This window comes from Castor canadensis, chromosome 6, assembly GCF_047511655.1.
Source record: "Castor canadensis chromosome 6, mCasCan1.hap1v2, whole genome shotgun sequence".
In the NCBI taxonomy this organism is placed as follows: Eukaryota; Metazoa; Chordata; class Mammalia; order Rodentia; family Castoridae; genus Castor; species Castor canadensis.
Genome location: NC_133391.1, coordinates 107,994,686 through 108,022,463, shown reverse-complemented (window position 1 = coordinate 108,022,463; position 27,778 = coordinate 107,994,686). Strand labels below are relative to the sequence as shown.

At 34.0% G+C, this 27,778-nt stretch overlaps 1 non-coding gene across 1 annotated transcript; it reads left to right on the top strand.

Annotated features, from left to right (window-relative positions):
• Positions 1-16,233: 16,233 nt before the first annotated feature.
• Positions 16,234-16,397, top strand: LOC141424325 (U1 spliceosomal RNA). The gene has a single exon (XR_012449275.1). It is a non-coding gene; the product is annotated as a U1 spliceosomal RNA (small nuclear RNA).
• Positions 16,398-27,778: the final 11,381 nt, after the last annotated feature.

The following is a 27,778-nucleotide window of genomic DNA, read 5'->3' as shown; positions in this document are numbered from 1 at the left end:
GACCTGATGGATTCTCAGCTGAATTCTATCAGACCTTTCAAGAAGAACTAATTCCAACTCTCCTTTGACTTTTCCACAAAATAGAAAGGGAAGGAACACTGTCTAACTCATTTTATGAAGCCAGTATTGCACTCATCCCAAAATCAGAAAAAGATACCTTGAAAAAGGAGAACTATAGGGAAATCTCAATGAATATCAATGCAAAGATCTTCAATAAAATTTTGGCAAACTAAATCCAACAACATATCAGAAAGATCATTTACCATGAACAAGTTGGCTTCATCCCAGGATGCAGGGGTGGGTCAACATACGCAAATCTATAAATGTAATATAGCACATTGAGAGAAGCAAAGACAAAAACCACTGGATCCTCTCAATAGATACAGAAAAAACCTTCAACAAGATCCAACACCACTTCATGACAAAAGCGCTAAGAAAACTAGGAATAGAAGGAATGTACCTCAACATTGTAAAGACTGTATATGACAAACATATAGCTAACGTCATACTCAATGGAGAAAAACTGAAAGCATTTCCCTTAAAATCAGGAATGGGACAAGGGTGTCTACTATCCCCACTCCTATTGAACATAGTACTAGAATTCCAAGCCAAAGCAATTAGGCAAGTAGAAGAAATAAAAGGAATACAAATAGGTAAAGAAACTGTTTAATATTATTAGTCATTGTAGAACTGCAAAGAAACACCACAATTTGATATCTGTTCATAGCCACTAGAATAATCACAAGTGCAATAGCAAGTGTTGCTGAGGATATGGAAAATTTGAAGCCATCATATAGAGATTGGTGATGGGAATGTGAAACGATGGATTTACCCCGGAAAACAGCTTCTCAATTTCTTTGTTGATGAAGTAATGCACTCATGTTCCAATTAGCTCTCAATTAGTAGCACCACCATCTGGAGTCCAAGCGTTCAACACATCCATCTTTTAGGTATATACTTCATACACAAACCATAATGCTCCATTTTTGGCCCTGCAAAAAATCATATCCATTTAAAAATGCAAATTGCAGTTAGTCTACCTGTTAGAATCCCTGTGGTCTTTACAATTTGAACATTGTTGAAAAGTTCATGTCCCAAATCTGAGACTCAAGGCAATTTTATCAGTTAGCTGTTGATAAATTAATAGGGAAAGGATCAGAAACCTAAAACTTGAAAGTGTTTGATGTGCCTGCTGTAGAGGAGCTAATATAGTAACATTAAACTGACAGAGGCCACTTTGGGAAGTGACTAGGAAGTAGTGAAGACTTTGGTAGAGATGAACCAATTTGGGTTGTAATAAACAAGTGCATGGAAGCAATGCTAGGAATCTCTCTGTAGAGCTATCTTTATCTCAAGCTAGCAAAAATGCTATTTCTTTCTTATTATCTCTTATGCTTTCTCTTCAACAAAATTGGAAAAAAAGGCAGAACAGGTTCTGCCTGGAAGCAAGACTGAAACCAGCAAAGCAAACACTAGATCCTCTTTCTCCATGTATGGCTTCTGGGGACACAGTGGTGTTATGTGAACTTCAAAGGCCTTCAGCATCCCTGTCCCTATGGTCTTCCTGGCTGCAGATCACGTGGACTCTCTCAGGCTGCCTGTGCTCATTATCTGTCTTAGGCAGATGTTTTAGCTCTTGGAATTTCTTTTCTTTATTTTATTTTATTTATTTTTGGAGGGGGGTACTGAGGTTTGAACTTGGGCCTTGTGCTTGCTAAGCAAGCACTCTATTGCTCATGCCTTGCCCCCAGTTATTTTAGGTTTATATATTGATTTCTTTTAAATGAAGTCTCATGATTTTTGCCTGGGCGGGCTTTGGACCTCAATCCTCCTAAGTACACCTACCACATAGCTCAGATAACAGATATGACCACCATATTGGGCTTGTTTGTTGAGATAGGGTCTCATTAACTTTTTTGCCTAGGTTGAACTTGAATTTCATCCTCTTATCTCTGCCTATGAAGTACCTAAGAATACAAGCATGTGCCAACTCTGTCTGCTTTATTCCTGGCATTTCTAACTCTCAGAGGTCTGTACTGCATCTTCAGTTTCACTGTCACAACTTCAGGCTTCACGTTCTCAGGGACTGTTAATAGGGACTCCAGTCATGAGACACATTCTCTGGCCTCCCAGATCTTTGTTTGACATCTCATGGCTTCCATGACCCCTAACTCTTGCTGTAACAGCCTTTCAGTGCCTGGAAGGCTGGACATGGTGAAGTGAATCCTGAGGAAGCAAGTTCCTGACCTTCCCGGTGTAAGCAATGTGTTCTGGCAGCTCTCTCTTCCAAGGGAAAGTCTTTCATATGAGTTTGCACATTGCTGGCTATCAGTGCAGCTGCCCAATCCCTGAGATGCCCCCATATCATCATTCCTATCATCCTAGTGAAAGGAGTTGGTCTCTTCCTTGACCCCAACTTTAAATGTTTTTTATTGGCAAAACAGCAAGTTTTAAAAATCTTGCCCATTTTCTCCCAATCAAACTCAGCCTTCCACAGTCTCAGAACATAGATAAAAAGTAGAAAATTTCATCGTAAGACTGTGACATGAATGGCCTCTAGTCCAGTTCCCAGTAGAGTCCTCATTTCCATCTGAAACCTCATGAGCACAGTCTTGACTATCCACATTTTGACCAGCATTCTGGTCTGTTTCATACCAGAATTATGCAATAATCTCCACTTTGGTGTCCTCAGAGAGAAAGAGACAAGAAGGAGCCAGGGACAATACATTGTTTTCAAGGACACCAACTCATTGACCTACTTCCTCCAACAAAGCCCCACCTAAGTGTGAACTCACCAATGGATTAACCCATTGTTTCAGTTACAACCCTCATGTTCCTATCACCTCTCAATAGCACCATCAGCTGGTAACTGAACCTTGAGCACATGAGCCTTTGGGGAAGCATTTTATATCCATCCAACAATAAATTTCATTGTCATCTGTCCATAGAAACAATTGAAGTTTTTATAGTTCTATTTTTCATGTGAATGGCATTGATTTATATAAACTAACTTTGCAGATAAATTCCTCTTAGTAACCAAGTATAGCATGTCAATGGGCTTAGTGCCTTAAGAGGTGAATATTTGTTCAAAGTTAGTTTCCTGGAATTGACTGTTAAAATCATAAAAAAGCAGAAACTTTCAAAGTTGAAGTAACACTTGATTATTGTTTAATCAAGTTAGTGGTTTCTGTGAGAAGAATACTTGGGGCAATTAACTGGAAAAAAGCTGCCTTTACAAAAGCTGTGTGTACAGGCCCAAATAAAGTGAAAGAAAAACCTATCTATTCTCTTCATTGAAACTTAAAGACTTCTTTGTAAACTTGGAGTCAAAAAAACTAAGGTATGTTCTTTGTAGCTCTTAAGTTTAATGGATTTCTAGTCAATGAAGCATATAAAGAAAATGAGCAGATGGAATGGTAGGCTGGGGTTTGATATTTACAACATTCACAACTGACAAGGGATTGGCATCAAGAATTCAGGAAGAAAAACAAAAGAAATTGAGCAAAGAATAGGAATATAATGAGGAGTTAGACTAAAGGAAACTCAGAATGAATATAATTAAAATTGAATTAATAAGTTTATTATGAGAGCAATTCAGTTTTACACAATAATGAGATTGCATTTTAAAAAGAACAGTTGGCAAAAAATAAAAGATGACATGATTGTAAGTTGACTACATTTTTAAAACATATAAAATTTGGTGAAATTATATAGCATGCATTAATGTCCATTGAATACATTCCTGGGCACTTACCCCAGAGAATTTCTGTTGTTGGTGTATAAGGTAAGAGAGATGCTAACTTTTAGGTTGGTAGAACTTATATATTGGGAAATCTGGGTAACTAACATCAGGGAAACAATATGAAGGATATTGTGTAAACATGTGTTGGCAGTAGTTAAAAGAATCATAAAGCAACTAGGACATAGCTTCACCATGTGGTGTTGAATTTTTAATTTACCTTTGTAGTATCAAAAACTTGTTTAGGTTTGATTGTTTTGTCTTATTTTTGTTTGTTTTATTCTTTTACCTAAAATGCTGAATTGTTTTATTGTTAATAGTTGACTGACATATCTTTTAATAAAACTTTTTTACTATCTTATGTTTGTGCCTTCATTTTAATAATACTTCTTTCAAAACAAAATGTAGCTAACAAAAATCTATTTTTCTAGTTAAAATGATTTAAACTAATTACTGTTGTGCACCTGTATTAGAGTTCTCAGAGACACAGAAGCAAGAGGATGTAGATGAGGAGATTAATCATGGAAATTTGGCTCACTCCTTTATGGAAGATAAGAATTTCCAAGCTAAAGAACTGGTGACATAGTGCATGCAACCAACACTGAAGAACTAAGAACCAGGGAACAGATGGTGTAAGTCCCAGAACCCAATGTTAAAGGGCAGGAGATACTTCTGATCAACAGAGAAGTGCACATTTGCCATTCTCCCACCTGTTTGTTTTCTACAGGCCCTGTTGATTGTGGGATGTCTGCCCACACTTGTTAGGGCAGAGTTTTACTCCATTTATCAGCTCAAATATTAGTCTTTCTGAAAATGCCCTCACAGGCACACTCTGAACATCTCTTAGAACTGTGGATTTGACACATAAAATTACCCTTCAAAATTTAGACTTATTAATGGGTTTAAATTTCTACATTCAATTTTACTTGCTTTCTTTCCTACATTTTCCTTAACTTTTGCTATACTTTTATTTCTCTTCTTCTCCATATATTTAATTTATTGAATTCATATTCCATTTATCTCTAATAGCTTCAAAATTGTACGTGTCATTTCCATCAATTATGTTGTTAAGATTTTAAATTCATGTTCAACCAGGTCCCGTATTACTTCCTTGCTCCTGAAAAATACAAGTCTTAAAAGTTTCTGTGAACTATGCTTATTCTTATTCTGTGCTGTGTTATCTTGGTTGCTTTTTATTTATAGTTAACCTAATCATAACTGTGTTTTACTGATGTTGCTAATTAATCCATATTTTCCATTCATCGTTTTTACCGTTTCTTTTGCATCTCAAAATTATTTTAGGTATCACTTTCCATTTTTTCTCTTTCTTGAGGAAATACTTTGGAATTTTGGTTTCCTTGTTTTTAAAATTTATTTTAATCTTGACCCCAAGTAGCAGTTTATAGTTCATAAAGGGCAAGTGGGCAGATATTTTCTCAGAATATCTTAATGCCAGGATTCCATTCCATTTCTTTTTTTCTTTTTGTAATTGTTGTGCTGGGTTGAGGTACCTTGTGGCATTTACAAAAGTTCTTACAATGTATCAAATATATGATACTTCTCTTCATATACCTACTGTTAAGATGTGTCTTGTGTGTGAATTTTCTATCCTCATATAAAATTTGTTTCTTTTTGACTCTTTTTAATACCTACTTTCTTTGACACTGTTTTCTTGGAAATCTAAAGTGGAATTTGTTTTTCCTCGTTGGGATTTATGAGCACAACCTTAACGATATAAAGTGGAGAAAGTCAATACAGTTATTTCAACTTATTCAGAACAAAGTACTAAATTATATTGGACAACTATTTATGTTTGTAAAAATATTAAGAAGAGTAGGACAGAAAATATCTTTAATCTGGAAAAGAACATTGTATAACACAAATCAGCTAACAATGTTTTTTAATGGTAAAAGACTACATACTTTTACTCTAGACTGGGGCAAAAAGATAAATACTTACACTACTGATATTTTTAGCAAGTATAGTCAGGCAGGGAAATAAAATAAAAGACATGCATTTAAAAAATAGATACATAAAACTACTTATTAAATAAGTGAGTAGACTATGCATGTAGAGATTCATAAGATAAAACCAAACAACTTCTAAAAATCTTAAGTGAGTTTAGCAGTATAACTCATACAAAAATCTATATTTCTGTGTATTAGCATTAAGCACACAGAAGCAAAAAATTTTAATAATACCATTAAAATGTGAATAAAATGGCTGAAGTATACATCAGAACTGCCCGTAATGAGCTCAGACTTTTCTGGACTTGTCATTTTATGTATCGTGTATGTAAGTCATTCTTTCAAATTTGCTCACATACACATTTATTTTGCAAATACAGGTTATTACAGAGAAGATCACTGTTGAATTCATTTATGCAACATTGGTATGTTCCTTATTAGAATTCTACTTTAAATTTTATTATGCTTTTTAAAAACTAAATGTCAGTGCCTCTCATCTGTAGGCACATACCATGCACAAACATTCTTCTGCTTCTCATCTCACTTATTTCAAATGGGGAAAAATAAATTGGATGTGATTGCAATGCCTGTAATCCCAGTTCATGAGGCAGGAAGACTGCCTGTGCTGTACACTGAATTCCAAGCCATCCTAGAATACTTAACAAGACCATCTCAAAAAAAAATATATAAGATGAGGATTAGAGTCAGATTCAGTGCACTAGATCTTGAGTTCTTTTAGAGTTGCATATTAAATTGTTGCTGAGTTTGGAAGAATCTTGGGCATGTATACATACAGAGACATACCTGTCCTCTTAGCTATTTTTGATCATTTCAATTATTTGAGAATTCACTTAGATTTCCCTGTCTCATGCTTCATTTTCCACTTGTACAGAAGTATAATTCTAATCTCATGTCAAAGTAAAAAGGGATAATTGCCCTTCTTAGTCCCCTGCCTCTAAACACTCTTTGTTGCAAAATATGGTGGTTAACACATATTTTAATTGTGTCTTAAAATGGATGCAAAAATTTTCTCTTTTCCCCCAGCAACTGATTAGCATTCTGGTTTCTTTACATCTTCATCAACATTTGCCACTGTCTTTTTGTTGTTCTTTTTATTAGCAGTATTGGACTTTGAACTCAGCACCACAAGCTTGCTAGATAGGAAATCTACCACCTGAACCATGCCCCTTTAGTTATTTTTCAGGTAGGGCTTCAGTTTTGCTAGGGTCTGGCTCATATTACAATCCTCCTAAAAACAGATTCCTGTCTAGCTGGAATGACAGAAGTGCATCATAATGCTTGGCCAGTTGATTGATTGTTGTCCTCCTGATCTCCACCTCCTGAGTAGCTGGAATTACAGGCATTAGGCAATGAGCCCATCCTCTCCGTTGTCTTTTTGATTATAGTAATTCTTGTGGTGGTCTGGCTAAGTATCTGACTGTGGATTTAATCTGCATGATGCATGTTTATTGTGAATAGTCTTATTCAGAGTTAATTGCTGTTAATTTTGTCAGATTTTATAGATAAATATGTTTAAGCTGCTTCCTAGATTTCTGTTAATGCAGTATTAACAACCTCACTAAGATCTTGCAAATAGGAGTCTCAAAATATGCTAAATTTTCATCACTGCTCTTTACTTTTAATGTTCCAAAGTACATGGTTAAAGCCATGCCAAACACTCTACTTGTACTCAGTTCCTTTCCTTGTCAACACAAACACAAATGCTGAGGTCCTGCATAAGCAAGCCCACTACAGGTATTACACACATATAATTTAGTGAGAAAGTGATTTCTAAGAAACATTGGCTATAAAAAGTAGCTGCTAGCTCTGACGAATTTTAGCAAAACAATTTATGCAGATTTTAATAGAAATTTAGTAGTAAGTTATTAATAGAAAATGAGTATAAATAAAATATTGAAAATACACTGATATCAGAAAAGCAGTACCATCAAATGTGTGATTTCTTCTATTATCTACACATATTTCTGTCATGTAATTTCTTCTATTAGTCAAGCTGTAATCATTCTTATAGATTTCATTAATTGGAGTGAATGTGACAGTTATAAATAATACTAATGTATGGCATCATATGTATGGTTATAGTTTCTGAGTCTTTAAGCTTAGGAAAATCCCTGAGTTAGTCATAAGGGACTCAGAATTCCACTTATAGTAGATCATAACTTGAACAGAAAATTAAATATAGAGATATGTAATATATGAATGTGTATAGGTGCTCTATATAATTTATACATATATGTACACTAGATAATATATACATATGTGTGTATAACATAATCATGCAATTTAAAAAAATTCTTTATAACAGTAAGCCAAACACATATAGGATTTAGTGACTGTCATTTGAAGTGGATTTCTTTTCATTTTGCTTCTTCCCAGAATAAATACACACACACACACACACACACACACACACACACATTTATAGTGGGACTGGAGTTTGAACTCAAGGTTTTGCATTTGCAAGCCATCACTCTAACTCTTCAACCACACCTCCAGTATATTTTGATCTCATTATTTTGGAGATGGGGGTCTTGCAAACTATTTACTTAACTTGGACTCAATCTGAGATCCTTCTGATCTCAGCCTCCCAAGAAATTAAGATTATAGGAACAAGCTATTGTATGTCCAGCTATTTCAAGAATATAAACCCCATATTAACTATAGCTCTCTAAAAGACATACACTTGGAAAGACATAAGTAGATGATATTCTATATAGACATGAGAAATATACCTAAAAGCAAGAGGATCTATGTCAAAGGAACTCAATTATTTTCATGAAACTGCTGGGGCAGATAGATGTATGGTATGTATCACTGAAGGAAGATTCAAAAGTGGGCTTTAGTGTATAATACATATTTAGTGTAAGTGGAAATGTTATTCAAACAGTGAATTGGCAACAGGAAGAAAACACAATAGTATGTGATGGGTAATGCATTGGACAGATAGAAGTTTAAGGGCAATCCATAAGCACAGGTAATTTTGAAACAATGGTTATCATGTTCGAATAAAACTCTGAAGTTCTCTAAACACAGTGAGAGATGGGGAGTGATCCAACCATTTTCAGGTAATTATTTGAGAAGCAATATTATTCAAATTATCATGGAGGTAAGTGTAGGATAAGGTAGGCTGTAACATCTCAAAAACTGAAACAGTATCCAGCACAACTTCATGTAGAAAGACACGAGAGAACAGAATAGTAGCAAGACATTTTATCAAAAACAGATGTTTTTATTTCCCTTCCATGAGTACTTGTGTGGTATAGACTTACATGACATATAGTTAGGAAGGGTAGGGACTTCAAGACCTAGCAAAAAAAAAAGAATAATGCCTGTCATTACCTCTACAATATCCTTCTCTGTTCCCAGTTTGATCACAATCATTGAAAAATGAACACTCAGGCATTAGTAGACTTCCCTTCCTCTTCTTCTACTCAAGCTTTTTATGATCATTCCATCACGATACATGAAGAACAAGCAAGAAAAATAAATAAATAAATAAATAAAAAAGAAAGTGGAAATGCAAACAAATATCATGAGAAAAATTAAACACAATGCTAGCTGACTCTACTGCTTGAAATTAGGATAGTTTCACCTTCTTATCCATGCCTTTCACTGTAGTCCTTTGTCTGGTTCTGAAAATTGCACAAGTCCTTGTTTCTTTCCTTCCCATCTCATTTTCAGTCAGTGTCCTACTGCCATCCTCTCAGACAGTGAATCCTATAAACTTATATTTGGATGGAACCTCTGGTCATTCAGCCATATCTTGGGCCAAAGGTAAGCCTACCTGTTTCCCAATATACCACAAAATTTTAAGTTGTAAAATCGCTTTTAAAGATAATGTTAGCAATCTTCCCCCAGTCATTATGTCTTATGTCTGTGATGGCAGCAATGCAGAAAATTAGATATCCAACTCAGCTCACCTTTTACAAGCCTGATAGGATTCTTCCATAAATCAAACTCATGCTGACTAAGTTAACAACCACCATTCAATGCATATATGCATACATGGTTTATTGAGCACTGAACACCCTGTTGGATGCTAGAAATATATGTATAATTCTTTATATTTTAGAGAATTTAGTATTTTGAAAGCCAGGCATGATATAAATCATTATCAAAATAATTAAAGGAAAGTTATATTAATTAACACAAAGAAAATCAAGGTGTTGAAAAATATAGAGAAATGAAGTATATTTTCCAGGGAAATAGCAATTTTGAATCTGCTTTTAATCTTTACACCACATATTCTAGTCACATTTAAATCACTTATAAAAATTGAACTGCCACTAACCTCTGAGAAGTACACATAAGCTGTGTTAGCATGATATAGAGGGAATTTAAGAAACTGTGAATTTGGTGTCAAATTTGTAACTCATCACCAAAAAGAAACTACTGATAGTTGTCAGCTATTATTTTATTCTGTGTTAATTCAGAAAAAATAGCAAGAGCATTACTAAAATATGTATTTTAAGAGAAATATAATTTTCCTTTTTGGTATACAGGATTTAATTCAAATACTTCTGAATGACTTAAAAGCATTTTATAAGTACATAACAATTTGTTCCCTTATTTGTCATGAAGTTGTAGACTCTCTCACAAACTTTTTTAGTCTACCTGATGATCTATCAAGAGCCATGAAGTTTAAATGAAAATGTACAATTCTGATCTTGTGCACTGTGACATTAATTTAAACCCATGATTTATCTTCTAATGTAAAATGTATTGGTGGATACAAATTCCTAGTAACAAGATGTATTTCCTTCTCTGGGTAAAATTGAAGATGAATTAACTAAGTGATTTTGTTAAACATTTTATGCCTCCTCTATATAGTTACTTGTTTTCTTAAATGTCAAACATGGTTTTAATCACAGCTTATATCTCACCTTTTTCTTTCAATATGTTTGCTGTTGCTTCAAAAAACTTCTACATAAGTCTCCATGTATGGTTTTATTATTTTTCCTTTATAAATAATCATTTGAAGTACCTTAAGTGCACATTAAAAATCTTTGTATTGGCATATGAGATTACTGCTGCCAGGGCTCGGTGTTGCTGTGTTTTGAAGCACATTTCCATTTGTTGTTTGGTTCTGTCTTTTGATGGGATTCTTTTAGAGTTCCCTGTAGTGTGACTGTGCCAGGGATTATTATTTTAACTCCCACATATGTCTAGAAAAATCTTTGTTTTCCCTTCACTTCTTGAAATATACATCTTTTCTGGGTAATGGATTCTGGGAAGACATATTTTTTTCTTTTTATTATTTAAGGATATTCTCCACTGTATTTCATATATTGTGCTTCTAACAGCTAATTTCCACTCAACAGTAATCTTTGTTTCTCTGCATATAACATATTTTTCCTCTGGATGCATTCAAATTTTCTACTTTTTACTGTCTTTGAGTCATTTTATTGTTATATGCTTTGGATTTCTTGAACATGTTAAATATGTATTTTATAGTCTTAAGAGAAATTTTAGCAGTATTTCTTCAATTTTTTATCTATCCACCCTCCATATTTCTTCTCTCAGAGATTACAATGATATTTAAATTTATATTTCAGCTCACACATGCTCTACTCTTTTTTACTTTTTTTTCTGTGTTCGAAGTTGGATAATGCTATTGCCTTGTCTTTAAGTCCATTAATCTTTACTTCTACAATGACTATTCAGCTGATAATTTTCAATTTTAAAAAGCATTGTAGCAGTACTGGGGTTTGAACTCAGGGCCTTGTGCAGGCTAGGTAGATTCTCTACCACTCGAGCCAGTAGAGCTCAGTCTGCTCATAATTTTGTTCAGTTTATTTTCATCTCAGTCATTGAAGTTTCCATCTGCAAATGTTCAGTTTGGGTCTTTTTAAATATCTTTATTTTACTGTCCATTCTTTCCTCTGTTTTCTTGAGAACATGTAGATATAAACTGTCTCAAATATCCAAGTTTACTAATTCTATCATCTGTGATATATTGGGTCAATTTTTATTTTTGTACTTATTTTATTGTCTATATTTTACTGTCTTTGTACATTTTTGGTGATGTTTTATTGAATGCTCAATATTCTAATTTTACTTTTGGCATACAGCATATGTTTGCATTCCTGTAAGTGTTTGGATATACTTAAAAATCTACATATTTCTCTGTAAAAGAAAAAAATCTCAGAAATATGAATAATTAAGCAAGGGCAAAACATATCTGAAAAACTTATTCATTTTGTATTCTTTCAAAAATTGTCTACGGCTTTACAAAACTAAGTCCTTAATTTATTGAAATTTTTTCAGGTCTTTTGAAAAAAACATTTTATAGACTCTAATTTTCTTTGAAAATTAATAAATTACTTCTGTGTAAGAACTGTGGGAAACAAGTCTCATATAGTAAAAATAGCTTGGGTACCTTTAAGTTTACTTCTTGTTAGTTCAATTTTTTCATAATTTTCCCTATACTTTACTTCAAAATTATATCACCAATGACCACACACTATTATAAACTTTTTAACTATTTAATATATTGGTTCTGTGCTCTTCATGAGCATCAAGGTGTCAACTCTTCCCAACGTGTCCATTTCCCTGTCTCTGATTCTCTCTCTCCCTCCACCCACCCCCACCCCATCTAGGAAAATCTTATCCTTCATTGATTATTAGTCTCTGATGTTCTTGGGACTCTCATTTACTCTTTGTCTGAAATCAAGATCATTTTAATTTTCCTTCGATATAATGTATTATAGCTAACACATTTAGAATATATGAAATGAGTGTTTCAAAAATGAATGAGCATTTATTTGATATTCATTCTTCTAAATAAAATGAAAAAAGACACAAAACATGGAAGTGACAATGTTGCAATATGTTAATTATTTACACACTTTGTTTATTAATAATTTGGTAACAAATTATTTGTTTCATTTTACATGGTATTCTCACTGGGACAAAAAATATTGTTCTTAATAACATTCAGACACTGGACATTTAACAAGTGATGGCTAAACTATTAAGAATATAAATAGTTAATTTAAAAAAGTACATACACCTTTGTTTTTAGGGCTTATTATTTAACCAATGTAATTATTAGATCTAAAAATGATAAAAAATTTTATAGCTGTACAATGAGATAATCATAAAAAACAAATTCCTATGAGACAAACAAATAAATATGAGTGTGCAGCAATCTAAATATGGCTGTGCACCTTCAGTAGTAAGTCAGTTGACAGATAGGAAAGCTCAGATTTAGGTTAACTATTTTGTCAAAGGTAGCTGTATTTAAATTTGAATTAAGATTAATTTGTTTGTATTTTTGCTTCAGTATTTGTTGATAGTCATCATACAATTATGATTAAAAACAAATTAAAGATTTATTTAAATATTTCTAGTTCTAGTTAATGAGTAAAATTGAAAATCAAAATATACTTTTAATTTCCTATAACACACTTTTAGAAAATCATGTGCTTTTCACATACAAAACTGTTACTATATGTTCTTGTGAACACACTACCCCAAAAGACAAATAAGTATGTCTCTAATAAGTTTAAGAAAAATAGGAAATGACATCTTGAGTATGTGGGAGATGTTTACATACACAGAGGACTAGAACAGGGTAGATTTTTGAACAATCTTAGAAATATTCATTGTAATAATCTATAACATTTCATAGGAACTTTATTATTTTTACATATATTACTCAATATTTCAAATTAAGTTACACTTGCTATTTTGGACAAAATTGATTTATATAACTTGATTATATCTGCAGATAGCATAGATGTTACTATGTTCTTTAAAAGAAACTTTTCAATTGTGAACTCAATCTGCAAAGAGTGAGTAAATTCAATTATAAATGGTCATATGCTAAAATGGTCATTCCAGTGACTGCATAATAATGAGCAACTTGAATCAAATATTTGGTCTTTATTCAAATATGGAAATCAAATTATCCAAGAATATACACACATATACACACATTCATGCTTTCTTTGTTAATTACATAAAATAAAACAAGATTGTTGCGTGTGTTCTGGAATTTTGAAAGACTCAAAATTGAACGATATAAGAAGGTACTGTTGGGGACCAGGCATGAACCCTGAACTCGGAAATAATGGATTTTCTCTATGTAGAAGTTTGCTAGCCTCTTCTGCCATAATTTTCCCAGTACCTGGTGTCTTGACCTTTGTTCTCACATCTCCTTGAAGAATACAACATGCTGTGTCTGTATACCAGTCCCCTGATGCAAAACTAGATAAAGTACCAGAACTGTTAGGAGACTCACTGATGCCACTTTAATCAATACCTTAGATAAGATGTCCTGAGTGCCTTGATGATTCCAGAACTGAAGTGTTGTATTTAAGCTTCACTAGCCTTAGGAAAATTAGCCCACCAAACCTCATTCCTTTCACCTTGCATCACGAATTGTTAAAGCTTGATTTTTACCTGAGTTTTTCCTTGTACTGACCTATAAAACAAACACTGTGGCTCAGATAGGCGCTCACGTTTCCCATCAGGAACCTGCAGTCCTCCCATCCCCAGCTTTCTGTTCTATGTCTGTATGTCTGTGTGTGTCTTATTTCTCATTCCCTGCCGCTCTTAGTCAGGTTCATGCAGCATACCCACACAGTTCGTGGGCTATTGGCGCTCAACCCAGGGGCCTGACTACAAGAGAACTCACTGGAAAAGGTGAAGGAATGCTCTCTGGAGGACGTGTCCACAAGGAAAATAAGGTAAGGGGAGAGAGCAATTCTGAATGTAGTTGGGATAATAAATATGGGACAAACTAGATCTAAAGAAAGAGATTGCTATTTACATGTGTTTAAAACTAAAGGTAAATCCAAACTCTTTTATGTCTAAGAGTGCACTCGAAATTAATGTAATTGTTTTGTGTTTCATTGTGTAAATTTGTATTTGTTTTGTGTTTCATTGTGTGAGTTTTGTGTATGCCTATTGTATAAATAACTTAATAGAGACAAAATTCTAAAAACTATGGCAACAGTCTTATTAAAAGCTGAGACTGACTCAAAAGATTATTCCTAAAATTGACTCTTGCCTCAGCTGTTAAAATGAGTCCTAAAAGAACTGAATGGGACACTTGTCAATCTGCTCCTAAAAAAAAATTTAAAAAAATAAATAATCAATGTACTGTGGTCACTTAGTTAATTTTTACATATTCTTGAGCTTTTGAATCTATGCATGCTTAAATTGACATTTATGGCATGCCTAATTTAAAACTTTTTTACATACACATATATTTAAACATCTTTAGGAAGATTTATTATGAAATTATTGTAAAGAAATACAATAACTTCCTTTCTCTTCTCTCCCCCACCTCTTCTGCTACTACTTTTAAGAAAAAAACAGTTTTTCAAAGGCTATGTTAATCAGGTCTAATTAATTATAGGCATTATTTTGTAGACAGTAACCTTAATCTATTTCATTTTGTCATAGGTATAATTTACATTCAATTCTTTTATTATTATATCTATTAACAAAAGATGTCTTTAAAAATAAGGCTAATTGAAAAAATTAAATTAAATTTTATTTAAATTTAAAATTCTTGTAAAAGTCACTTTAAAATACAAGTTACAAAGTGAACAAGTAAAAAGGATAGATAGGTATTGAGTGTATCTTTGGGGAAAAGTTAAAGGAAAAAAGAAGTGTTTTTAGAAGAGAAAGGATTTTTGTAAAGAAGAGTTTGTCCTAAAGATTGTTTCAAATATGGAGAGGAGGGATAAGGACAAACCATCAGAGGGTTTAGTATGTTGTATGAAGGTCTGAGTTAGTTTTAAAAGTGTATAATAAAAGCTTCAGTGTTTGATAAAATTAAAGTTGACTATAATCTAAGAGATGCCTAAAAGAATGTTAGGGTCATGTCAGACTAAAATCTAATTCTCCATGTCCATAAAATAACAAGGCTATCTTAATATTTTTGTGCTTTGAATAACATCTACAACAAATTGTTATACAGGAAGATTTTATCAATGTAATTACTTGTGTTTTCTGTTGATCTTGTCAAGCTTTAAGTACTATTAAATCAGAGTTCATTTACATATTTGCTCATGCAAACGTCTCTTAAATGACCACCTTATAACTGTGTTCTGTGAGTATACTTTATTTAAATATGGTACAAATATTTACAAAGTTTAAAGTGTCAGTTTATGCAAAATGATGAACTAAAGCTCTCTTTTATCCAAAAGTGTTACATTTAGCTGACCAGCTAAAGTTGTTTATCCAAAAGCATTACATCTAAACCTTTGACACATAAAATGCTTAATGAAACTTTTGGCAGGTGTGCTGTTTATTATCAGTAACATTCATAAAAACCTTGCCATTTGAGCAATCCTGCTACTTAAAATATGGCCAATGTTAGTTTTAGTCAAATAAGTGTTACTATATATATAATGTAACTATACATCAAAAAATAAGGCTATTTGGGATCACAGGCATTGGCTTCCTTACTTGAAGAGATCTGAAATTAATGACGCTAAACTTTTACTAGTTTGTGTCCACGTGTTCCTAATTATAAGAAGGAGCATTAGTATACTTACCTGGCAGGGGAGATACCATGATCATGAAGGTGGTTTTTCCAGGGTGAGGCTTATCCATTGCATTCCAGATGTGCTGACCCCTGCGATTTCCCCAGATGTGGGAAACTCGACTGCATAATTTGTGGTAGTGGGGGACTGTGTTCGTGCTCTCCCCTGGGGAAAAAAAAAAAAAAAACAAGGAGCATTAGTGTTGCTGTTTTAATACTAACAGTCATAATTATTCTAAAAATACAGTCTACAATGGAAATAACTAAATGTCTGACAATTCCAAAGCTACTTTTCAGTATTTTAACGATGGCTATTCTAAGTCTTTTCATTCTCAATCTGGGTCGTTCTTCAGACCATTTACAATTACCCAATACCTATTTTCAATGGAGTTTGGCCTTCTAAATATTGTTGGCTTTTTTCTAAACCTTTAACTGTTGTCTGTTGATATTCTGCAGCATTTTTAAGTTGTCAGGATACCATCTATATTCTAGACAAAACTAAAAATGGATGCCAGGTAAACCCACTTCTTCTAAACTTCTTTTGTTGTTTATAATTTGGCCAAATGGGCCTTATTGTAGCTCCAGATAAGGTACAAAAGCAATCTCCCTTTTCATATTTGGGACAGCTTATTGAGGGACTGACTATCCATCCTCCAAAAATAGAAATCTGTAAAGATAATTTAAAAATTTTAAATGATTTTCAAAAATTATTAGGAGATATAAATTGGCTACGTCCTGCCTTATAACTTACAACCCATGAACTGTCTCCTCTCTTTAAAATTTTACAGGGAGACACTCAACCATCTTACACCAGAAGGTTGTATGCCCTGGCTAAGGTTGAACAAGCTATTCATAATTCTCAGAGAACTCATGTTGATTATTTTCAACCAAAGCAGCTCCTTATTTTATCCACCGCAAGTCTACCCACAGGAGTACTTTGACAGACTCAGGGAGTTCTAGAGTGGCTGCATTTCCCTCACTCTCCTGCTGAGTCATTACTCCTTACCATAATATGGTAGCAAAAATAATAGCCATGGGATGTTTTCACACTGTACAACTGCTAGGACTAGAACCATCCCTTACTGTCCCATTTATCGAGGAAAAACAGGGTTGGTTATGGTGTACTGATACCATGTGGCAAAATGCATTGGCAAACTTTACAGGACAGCTTAGAGAAAATTTGCCTTCCTCTAGACTTCTTAATTTTGCTTCTCAACATGCTTTTATATTTCCTCACAATATCCTAGAGGATCCCATACCTTAGGCTCTTGTGAGTTTTACTGATGCTTCAGGTTCTGGAAATGCTGCTTACTTTTCCTCTCAAGAACAAAAGGATGTACAAACAGATTTTTCCCACTGCTTAGTGTGCTGAGTTTCAGGCAGTTAAATTATCTTGTCAGGATTTTGCTCATGTTCCTTTTAATTTGTATAAATTAATTTGTATAAATTAATTTGAAACTGCTTATATAGGACCTACTAATGATGTACAGCTTTTTCATCTCTTCTGTAAGTTAAGGGATTTATACACATCCCTATTTTATGGGCCATCTTGGTTCCCAGTCTGGCCTTCCTGGGCCATTGGCAGAGGGCAAATGCCAAGCAGATTCCTTGGTTTCTACATTAATTTTACAGGTGGATACCTCATCACCAGTAAACCAGGCCATACAAAGTCACTCTCAGTTCCACCAAAACTCCAGAGCTCTTCATAAACATTTTCATATCACCCGAGAACAAGCTTGTCAGATTGTTAAGTCATGTTCAAAATGTTCTCCTCATTTGCCTGTGCCCAGTGAGGGAGTTAACCTTCATGGCCTTTGCCTGTAACATTATGGCAGATGGATGTTACTCACATTCCATCTTTTGCATGACAGCATTATGTCCATGTTGTTATTGATACTCACTCTGGTTTTGTTTTTGCCTCTCCAAGACAAGGAGAAGCAATACTCCATGTCATAGATCACTGTTTAGCCACCTTTGAGGTGATGGGCAAGCCGTTCCATATTAAAACTGATAATGGTACTTCAAGGCTTTTTGTTCCTCCTACTAAATTCTTCATATCAAAGGCATACCCTACAATCCACAAGGCCAAGCTACAGTGGAACAAGCTCACCAAACTTTAAAAGTTCAATTACAAAGACAGGAAGGGAGAGACGGCTCCCCAGCCACTAAAAGTAACAAAGCTTTTTTTACTTTAAATTTTTTAAATTGCTCTGAATCTGGTTTTACTCCAGCTTAAAAACATTGGGAACATCACAATAAACAACATTTGCCACACGTATTGTGGAAAGATGTAATGACTAGGGCCTGGCAAGACCCTAGCCTGGTCTTGTTATTGGGCCGAGGCCATGCTTGTGTTTTTTTCCTGAAGGTGAAGAAAGCCCAATTTGGGTACCCTCATGTTTGTGAAGATGCATGAAATCCATCAGCCATCAGATGCAGAAATTCCACCTGATGGAGGAGGAGAGGAGCCCAAGCCCACCAAAAACCAAACCAATGGTGATCCTATCACTGAAAGTGATAAGGAACCACCCTTACCAGTCCTACTAGAGGCAACATCATCACTTTGACAAATGCAGTAAAACAACCCAAGTTGGAGTCAAATAAAACTCTTGGTGGATACAGCCAAGAATGCCATTAAGGGGTGGGGACAGGAAAAAATGCCCACTGTTCTTCTGCTAGCTATGGTTACCATCATTATTCAGCAGGAAAATGCTGCAGAATCCCAGACCTTAGTACATTGGGTTCTTGTGCCTCATCCACCTCTGCTTCATACAGTTACCTGGAAAAATCCTTCTATATCAATTTTTACTAATGACTCTGAGCTGGTAGGAGGTCACTCCAGTGGACACCTGGTTCCTACTTTCACTAATTATAATTTTACAGGACAAGCTGTTGCTTTACCCATATGTCTGGGTAATTTGCCTTATTGTCTCCCTCTCATGCCTATTTGGAAAAGTGTTCTGTTATGGAATGGTACTCAGTTTCTTGATAAAAAACTAGAATTTCTTGGCTTTAATTCTACTGAGCCATATAATGCTACACATTGGCCTCATGTTCCCTGCTGTCATGACAAAACGCAATCCCTGGTGCCCCCATAAGAGAGGGTCATGGGAACAATGTATATTTGCTTCTCAAATACCTATTAACATTACAGGCTACAAGCTTGTGTATTGGTCTTATAAGGCACTTCTGAAACCAATATTATGGGGTACTGGACCACCTCTCTGATGGGACCAGATGGAGGAACCATTCAATCAGATATATGGAAGCCAGAGCTGCTACTGCTAATATCAATCTAACTAGCCATTCAGGCAGCTCTGTTATTGAAGGCTTGCAAGCTTGTGTTCAACATTCTTTTGCTTTATTGGCTGGATCAAATAACATTTCTAGAAATGGAACTGTTTTTGATATCTCTGGTTCCAATTGCAATTTAACCTCGTGTGTGGACAATTACATAAATGGCAGCCTATTATAGTAAAACAAAACCCCTATTTCTTGGTACCTACAAATTTCACCAGACCATGGTATTGTGATAGAGGACTACAGGTTGTCAAAGAAATAAAGTCATTATTAGTAAGAGAAAAAAGATTTGTAGGGCTCTTGATAGCAGGCATTGTGGCAGCCATTGCCGCTATTGCCACCATGACTACTGCTGCAGTAGCCCTCTCCCAAAGCATTCAAAATGCTCATTAGGTTAACACCTTGACAAAAAATGTCAATTATGCCCTTCAACAACAAGTTGCTATAGATGAAGAAATTGATATCCGCTTAAATTCTCTAGAAGCTGCTTTGCTGGCTATGGGGGATGAAATTCAAATGCTACAATTCCATCAGGGTTTACTGTGCCATGCAGGCTTCCAACATATTTGTGTTACTGCAGCACCCTACATTGCCACAGACTTCCCACGGAAACTCCTTAAAGCACATGTCATGGGAGCCTGGGAAAATAACAATGATTCCCTTAACCTACAAGCCTTAAGATGGCGAATTTTAGCCATGTAGTGAGCACATGATCAGGTAGCTTCTCCTGCAGATATAGCAAAAACTATATTAGATGAATTGCAAGGATTTAACCCTCTTAATACTCTAAAATATTCCTTTTGGTATTTCATTGGCATTGTATTATTAATGATTTGTTGTTTTTGCTTACTTTCAGTCAGAACTCTAAAGATCAAAAGGCAACTCCTCAGATTAAACATAGAAATGCATCGGGAGCTCTTAAGAAATAGAGTAAGGGGAGCTGTTGGGGACAAGGCATGAACCCTGGACTGGGATATAATGGAGTTTGCACAGATTCTCCATGTAGAAGTTTGCTAGCCTCTTCTACCATAATTTTCCCAGTACCTGGTGTCTTGACCTTTGTTCTCACATCTCCTTGAAGAATACAACATGCTGTGTCTGCATACCAGCCCCCTGTTGCAAAACTAGATAAAGTACCAGAACTGTCAGGAAACTCCCTGATGCCACATTAATCAATACCTTAGATAAGGTGTCCTGTGTGCCTTGATGATTCCAGAACTGAAGTGTTATAATTAAGTTTCATTAGCCTTAGGAAAATTAGCCCACCAAACCTCACTCCTTTCACCTTGCATCAAGAATTGTTAAAGCTTGATTTTTACCTGAGTCTTTTCCTTCTACTGACCTATAAAATAAACACTGACTCGGGTAGGTGCTCACGTTTCCCATCAGGAAAGTGCAGCCATCCCATCCCCAGCTTTCTGTTTTATGTTTTATGTCTATATGTCTGTGTGTGTCTTATTTCTTATTCCCTGCTGCTCTTAGTCAGGTTCACGCAGCATACCCACTCAGGCTGGGACAAGGTACTGAAGAACTCAGTCAAAATGAAAAAGTAAAATTGAGGACGTTAACCAAATATTTGGATTTCTGATCCAAAAGGTACATTTTATTAGGGATGCTGAGAATATATTGTACTTTGTTGAATAAAAGTCAATATTTGAAAATATAATAAATATTTTATACTTTTAAAAACTCTGTATAATGCAACACATTTTGTGAAAAAAATGTCAAAACAATAAATTAGACATAGCCAAATTCTTATTTATAAATTATCTGAACTTCTCATGGAAGTATGAATCTTACATTATTAATTTTTACTGAAGAAGTATTTATTGATCGCTCGAGTTCAAGGTATTCTTTCAAGTCTGAGAATGAATCTGGAAGCAACAATGAATAAACAAATATCTGCACTTGTGGATTTTGCTTTCCATACTAAAATCAAGACAAAGAAACAAACCAATTTATAATATCAGATAATTAAAAATACTATGACAAATTCAAAATATATATTCTATATTTTAATTATGATGTACTCATTCACTTAAGAGTAAAGAAGTCTAGAGTGTCTCGGGTTTTGCAGTTACATATCATGAATATGCTATAGGACATGAGCTTTGAGTGGTTTGAATGACTTTGGTGTATATTAGATTAATTTTGATGAAGAATTCAAATTCACAATTGCAAAGTGAAAACTCAGAAATGAATGCTGTTATTTATAAGTAGTATTGTAGATTATTTGCAGTCTTATTTAGCATTGTATATATTGTGATATTACTAATAATGCAAGACTTCTTTAAATTATCTAGTCTCATATATCAATTAGGAATTAGAGGGGATATCCTATGGGTTCACTGTTCTGTGGGTATGTTAATATGGTACTTTAATTAAAACTCAAAGACAAAATCTATTGTGATTTAAATCATGGAATGTGCTTTCTGCCATCAACAACATAATGTCATAAAATTATACATTATGATTTGTTACAGACCTACTGAACAATTTAAATAATATCTTCCTACTCCTGGGTAAAGACAACAGGGGAGACATTGGCATTCCTGTTCTGCTTACTAACTTTACTGTACCACCTGGCCTGAACATACCTGGAAGAAATGCTGGGGTCATGGACTATCCAAAGGTCATGACTCTGATCCTGGTACAGCTTTAGAGAAGAAAAAATAACCTACATGAAAATTTGCTCTGTACATTTTCTCAACAAAGGAAAGTGAGTCTTCTCAAACCCTGTTTTAGAAGTGAAAATTTAAGAAAAACAACATTAAATCTGCAGTTAAAGGAGCACAAAACACAACTCAGACTCATGAGTCCCAAGTCAATAAGTATATTGTCGTTCTTTTTGAAAAAAAACTGACTGAAATAATGGTGTTTTAGTAATGTGGAAGGAATAATAGTGCTTGAGACTTTCAAAACTTGTCATTGGTTGTGGTCAAAACCTAACACTGTTATGCTGAATTAAAGTAGAAGAATAGCAAACTTTTCAAGTCATAAATCCAGTGTACTGTTTTGAGGGGAGAGATTTATTTGTTCCAAATGGGTTGTTGGTGAACTAAAGGTACAGAATTCTTAGGAATTTAGAGTAAAGCATATCCGACTTGTTGTAAATTGTGTTTCCAAACCTAGTGGGGTTCAAAAGTGAGAAATTTGTTTGTGTTCTGTTGCAATACCAATTATATTAACAGATGTTTAAGGATGAATGTTCCAAACTAAAGGCATTTGTTTGATATTTTCAGCATCATTTTTTCTACCCACATATGTCAAAACAATTCTGAACAGCATGCTTTCCAAACTGCTAGTAATTTCTTTAGAGAAATAACTTCAGAAGCAAAAGTAATTAACTAAGCAAATAAAGTTTGTATAAAATTAGAACCTATTCAAGTAGAACAAAAATTTGTTAAAAGCAAGTAAGAAAGGAGCACAGTTAATTGGCTTATTCTTTACACAAATGTCCATGTTCCTTTTACTATGGTGACCTACACATTTTATCCCGATCTTAATATTTGCTCCAAGTACAACTGTTTCAGTGGTGAACAATCCATTCATATTTTGTATCAGTTGTATTGTTTTTAAGTTTACACTTTTTACAAGAAAGAAATAGGTTGGTTTTGTGGATTTCCCCTATTTCCCATGGAATGATTCATGGATTGTCCATATGCAGGACTCAGAAAAGAAGTACATTCTGGGGATAACTTAGGAGTGAAAATTCACTTTGTGGATAATTCTCTCCACAGCCAAAACAGTAGGTACAAGTCATGTCAGATTGCTGAGTCTACATTTAATGCAACTGAGAACACAAAAGAGCATATAGATTCCCATCTCTTTTGTATAAGATTAGTTAAAGCTATTGACACTCTTCCAGTAAATAAATTAGGAACATGTAGTCATTTGTTTCCTGCCCTTTAGAGGACAGGTTACCTCTAAAGATGACACCAGCTTCCTCAATTCCCAGAGTACCTGTGAGAGGCAAACCTTATCTGGTCATTCCAGTCCTGGCCCACTCTGTTTCATTTGTGGCAAGAGGGAAAGGAAAAGTGGCATTTCAGGAACATGGCAATTGATACTAATGCCTTTATTTTCTCAGGCATCATATATCTCAGAAACAAAATTGGCTAGAGCTGGTGTTTGAATTGTTTATTTCTGGTATTTTACATTTAATAATTTCAGTTCATGGTTGACTGCAGGTAACTGAAGTTATGGAAAGTGAAAGTGATAAGGGTAACTGGTGTATTGTTGTTGTTGGCAGTACTAGGGCTTGAACTCAGGGTGTCATGCTTGCTAGGCAGGTGCTCTTACCACTTGTGCCACTCTGCCAGCCTGTGTAGCTGATGTTTGAATTCTGTAACATTGCACTTGCGCAGCAAAGGAACATTCAACTTGAGCATGCACTGGCCATATATGTAACTCCACATGGGAGGATGCTTTGCAAGATCTATAGCAAATTGCAATGTCTAAACTAAAAATAATTATTTTAAAATAGAATTTTAGCATTCAGCAGTGACTTAAAAATATTTTATGTTTTTACAATCCATGGTAGCCAATAATTTGATGTATGTCACAATACTTTAAGGTAGAGAAAAAGACCAATATGATTATAATGTAATGACTGTGGCCAATAGTACATATGAATGACTATTCTGACTCAAAACACATACTATATGTATGTATACTATATAAGTGGAACCAAATATAGTACAACTACAACTATAGATTTGGTGATTGAATAGTTTAATTATTCTTCTGGCCATCCTAGGGAACATAGTTATGAATAAAGCAATTATGTGTGTAGCGCTAGTTGAATGATAAAGGATGAAAACACTAAACGTATTCATAATATAATTGAAAACTTTCCAATGATACCAAAATTGTTACATGTTTTCAAACAAAAAATCTACAAAATTTAATTATAACAAGTTATCATATTTTTTTAATTTTTTACATTTACTTACATATGTTTACATTATTTGGGACACCTCCCTACCTCTGGGCAGAACATGTTCCACCCTATTGTTCTCCAATTTTGTTGAAGAAAACACATAAAAGGTGTTTGAGATGAAGATACTTTTTATCTTCGAACTGCAAGTTGCAGGTTATGTTGTTATTTCATATCCATTCAGTGGAGTGAGTACATATTTCTACTTTCAAAAAGATATTATGGATTGGTAAAGAGTTACAGATATAATCATATTAAATTCACAAATGCTGGCAGGTGATTTTTAAGAAAGTATAGAAACCTCACATATCCTACCAACAGATAAAATAATCCTTTTTCCCACCTAGGAAATATTTTTGTAAATAAATGAGTCTCTTATAATGTCAAGCAGTTCTTTAGCAAAAACTGGCACTACAGCATAAAAAATTAATTCAGTTCATAGAAGACTGTTAAAGCCTGACAAGTTATATTCCCAAAATAAATAGAAGTCTGTCACTGAAGGTCTCTCAGGTTCTAGCAATCTTTCACAAGAGATGTTATCTATTACTTTATTGAAATTTAAAAATGAATGCTTTCTACCCAGAAGAAAAATACATTTGTACATTTATAATTATACTATATTCCTATATGCCAAGTAAATTATTCTGTCTTAGTGCCTGGTTTAAGTTAGTTAATATTTGAGATGTCCTACAATAACACCGCACGTGGATTACTTTAAAATTGAAATGTTGTTATAAGGAGCCTTACACAGCAAGGTGTCGTTCATTACACAGTAGGAGCATCACCTTTTGTGAAATGTAGTCCTGCATTAGTTTCAACACAGTTTTTCTTAACCTTTTAGAAGGTAGTTCAATATCACAGATTCTGTGAAGTAGAAGTTGTGCTGGTTTCTGAGAAATGAGAAACAAACAACAACAACAAAACAATCTGTGGTCCAGCAGGGTTTTTCTTTAACCAAATTCCATGCTGAATTGTGAATCTGGTGAGGACGTTTCCAGTGTGCTTTAAGTCTTTAATGGAGAGTGAACCCCAACTAATGTAAAATGGCCTCACCTTTCTGCACCATCCTTTCTAGCATATCTCCCACTTGTGAGAAAAGAGAAATCTTGCTTTTCTATAACTTAGTTGGATCTGGTGAATCACCAGATCCAGTAGAGTGCTCTCTTCAGGTTTTAAAAATATATATATAAAATGTTATATATTCCCAGGGACTTAGTAAAACAAATAAGTAGCAGCACAGTACACCAAAATATGCCCAATTTAAGAATTAGGAAACTCACTCTTGTTATAAAGAACTTTTCTACACATTTATCTTTCTGATCTTCAGTTTTTTCACTTATATAATTTCATAGTTTAAACAGATTATCTTATTCTAATGGTAATATTAGCAAAAGGGATCTACAATGAAACAGATTATCTGATTCTAATGGTAATATTAGCAAAAGGGATCTACAGTTTCAATGAAATCCCCACCAAAACTCCTATGACATTTTCCACACATTGTTGTTAAAAAAAATTCTGAAATTCATGTGGAAACACAAAAAAAATCCTATAACCAAAGTAATCCTGAGCAAAATGAGCAATGCTAGTGTTGTTACAATACCTGACTTCCTAAAATACTATAGAGACATAGTAACGAAAACAGCATGATACTGGCTCAAAAATGGACATGCAAACCAATGAAAGAGAAGATCTATAAAAAGGTCACACAGTTGCAGCAATCTGATTAGTCACAAAGGTGCCAAGAACACACACTGAAAAAAAAAAAGTAGCCTCCATAAAAAGTGGTGCTGGTAAACTAGATATCCACAAATAGAAGACTGAAAGTATATCCCTAAAAACAAAGACTTTAATATAAGAATATAAACGCTGAAATTACTAGAGGAAAACATAATAGAAACACTTCAAGATTTAGGTGTAGGCAATGACTTTCTGAATAGGAAACTACTCTAGCTCAGGAAAAATATCAAAAACTGATAAATGTGATTGACTCAAATTACAAACCTTCTACACAGAAAATGAAACAGAGTGACAAGCCAGTCTAGAGAATGCAAGAAACTTTTTGCCAGATTTTTGTCTAAAAAGGAATTAATATCCAGGATATAGAAATAACAGAATAATTAAATATAAAAGGAGCAAAAAATCAAACTATCATTTGGACAAATGAAGTGAATAGACAGACATTTGTCAAATGAAAGAGTACAAATGGCCAAATGAATACATGAAGAAAAGGTGCAATATCTTATACCACTGGGAAAAACAAAACAACACTATGCTGATGCCAATCTTACTTCAGTCTCTGCTAGAAAACAAAAAAAAATTGTCTATGAAAATGTTACACAAAAAGAACTCTTATGCACTATCCTTATCCACTATGGAAATCAGGATAGATGTTCCTCAAAAAAATGAAAAATAGAACTACCTTATGATCAAGCTGTACCACTTCTGGGTGTATAACCAAAGTAGTTAATGGCTGCTTACTTCAGAAATACAGGCATACCCATATTTGTCACTGCACTATTCACAATAGCCAAATTATTTAATCAGTCTGGGTGGCAAAAAAAGATGAATGGATAAAGGAAATGTAGTAAATATACAAAATCATGTTTTATTCAGCCACAAAGAAGAATGAAATAATGTCATTTGGAGGAAAATGAATGGAACTGAACATTATGATAAGTTAAATAAGTCAGTCTCACTTAGATAAGTATCTCTCATATGTGGAATACAGTGAGTGAAGAAAGATAAGAAAGTAAAAGGAAGATTATCATAGATGTAGAAGGGGGAAAATGAGAGAGTAGAGGATGTATGAAAAGGTAAATAAGATCAAAATGCACTATATACATGTATGGAAAATATAATAAAACCTTTAACTTTATACAGTTAATATATGCTAACAATAAAATAAAACAGAACAATTTTCAAGTTAGGTTAGACAGTAATTCCTGTCTGAATTCTTATAAACTAAAGGAGTTGATAATCCTGTCAAATTTGAATTTACCATGAACAGACTATTTTTACAGAATTTAGCAATTATATAAATAGATTATTAAAATATAAACACTAATATTCTGTTTTTGTGTAAATTCATTTTATTTTGAATTTTGCCTTTCTGAAAATATTGTTTCATAAAACATCTTCTTTAAAAAGATTCTTCCAATGGTGATTTACCTTTTGTTATCTATAATTTAGTTTCCTTTCATAAAATGATAATTTTCAATATATTACATAAAAGAATGAAATGGATTAATCCTGTACTATCAATATGGCAGTTATCTCCTCTTTATTCTCATAAAGTTGTATGTGTGTAT